Here is a 2,170-nt window from a genome sequence, read left to right as displayed (position 1 = left end):
CCTAAAAAATAACCTACCATTAACTTCTAGTTTTGAAAAGACAATTTGAGAAAAGTTGAAATTGCCTCTTTCCATTTTTTTTTAATTGTTTTTTAGCTGAGCCATCCTGTCACCTGTTGGCAGCTTAGCAGCAGCTCAGCTCAGGCCAGGAATCGAACCAGCGACCCTGTTGCTCAGAGCTTGCACTCTTGAGCTAGCTCGTGCCTCTTTCCATTTTTGACCTCAGCACATCCATTCCCAAAGTCATGTCCATTATGTACTCAAATGAGTAACGTCCAAAGAGTTCCATCATAGAGCCCCTATGAAAATGTCCTTGATTACCAACTCAGCAAGATGGTCCTGAGACCCTACGACAGAAAAGAAAGATAACTGAACACTGGGATTCTAGATATCTCTGTTGTTGCCTTGCTGTTGACATTGGGGAAATCACCCATCTGAGGCATCGATTGTCAAGCTGTGGTCCACAGATCCTCAGGGGTCCATGAGACCCTCCCAGGGGATCCACAAAATCCAAACTGTTTTTATAAGACCACTAAGATAATATTTACCTTTTTCATTGCATGGACACTTGCACTGATGGTGATAAAACTACAGGTACTTAGCACAGATCAAGGCAATAGCAACAAACTGTACTCATGGTTGTATTTTTTACTCACAGTAAAAAAACAAACAAAAAAAATGCCAACTTCACTTGACCAAAAAAGTAAAAATTATTAATGTTGTTTCTTGACCATGAGTGCCTATCTTTTCAATTCTGTGACTAAATGAGAAGAATGCTTAAAGCACTTCTGCAGCACACCTAAGTACAAAAGTACCTCAAGGAAAAGATCTGGTGTGATTGTCTGAGTCTCCAGCTGAACTAGGTGTTTTTTTCATGGGGCGCCATTTTTACTTGAAAGAACAACTGACGGACAAACTGGCTTTTTAGACTTGGGTATTTGGTAGGCATTTTCTCTAAAATGAGCCAAGTGAGCCTGTCGTTTCGAGGAAAACAGTTGACAGTGTTTGTAGTTAGTGATAAAATCTGAGTCTCAAAAGAAAATTAGGATTTTGAAAAACTTGTACCCACCATGCTAAGCTTGACAGCTTCCTAATGCTTGGAGAACTTCCCTGATGAGATCAATGGTAATGTTTAAAAAAAAAAATGTGTTTTTTTTATTTTGTATAATAAAATATGTCAAATTTGAAAGATCTGTATAACTCCTTGAATCGTTATTCTACTAGTTTGCCTGTCATTTTCTTATTGATTTTGGGAGTTATTTTTATATATTCTAAATAGGAAACATTTATCAGTTATGTGCGTTTCAAATATCCGTTTCACTCTGTTGCTTGTCTTTCTACTCTCTTTATGGTATCTTTGATAAAGAGAGTTTCTGGTTTTGATGTAATCAAATTTATCAACCTTTCCTTGATGGTTAGTGTTAGTTGGTCTTGCTTTCTGATCCTGAAACGTGAAAGTTGTTCTGTGTTACCTATGGTTTTATCTTTTCCATTTAGGTTTTTAATCTACTTGGAATTTTTTATTAGGTAGCATTTTATGAAATAGCCTCTATTTGATTGTTTTTGACCTACAAAAATGACAGTTCTATATGGTTCAACAAAATCTATGATGTGAGGCAGGGACATGTTTCCATGGGAATAATAAATTTTCCCAGCACTATTTTTTAAATTTATTTAAAAGTCTACCCTTACTCATTGATCTGCAATGCCACATTTCTAATATGTAGCCTTTTTGTCAATCCCAGCCCCAGTAACACAGTATCTGAATTATGATGGGCTTAAAGTAATTCTTGGTATCTATGGGGCAAGACCTCTAGATTTGTTCTTTTTCTTCAAGAGTGTTTGGCTAAGTTGCTGTCCTTTTGTTCGTCAGTCTAGTTGTAGAAGATGTTGCTTCACTGGCCCATGTTGGTATTATCTTCCCTGGTGAGGCAGTCGCTTGCCGGCCATTGGGCGGCCGCTCACGGAGGCTCACGGCAGCTCACAGCAGCTGCCGCCACTCACTCTTGGCTGCCAGCCACTCATGGTAGCTCACGGGGCAGCCGACTGCTGCCCTCACTGCAGCCTATGCTGTTACAGGTGACTCACGGCAGCCCAGCTCCAGGTGGAGCTGTTGTTCACCATCTTAGCTGTAGAGGGCCCAGCGTCACTGGCCCTCATGTGGGATCCG

The sequence above is a fragment of the Hipposideros armiger genome, unplaced genomic scaffold (genome assembly GCF_001890085.2).
Source record: "Hipposideros armiger isolate ML-2016 unplaced genomic scaffold, ASM189008v1 scaffold_6, whole genome shotgun sequence".
NCBI lineage: Eukaryota > Metazoa > Chordata > Mammalia > Chiroptera > Hipposideridae > Hipposideros > Hipposideros armiger.
Note: the sequence above shows the minus strand (reverse complement) of the source record.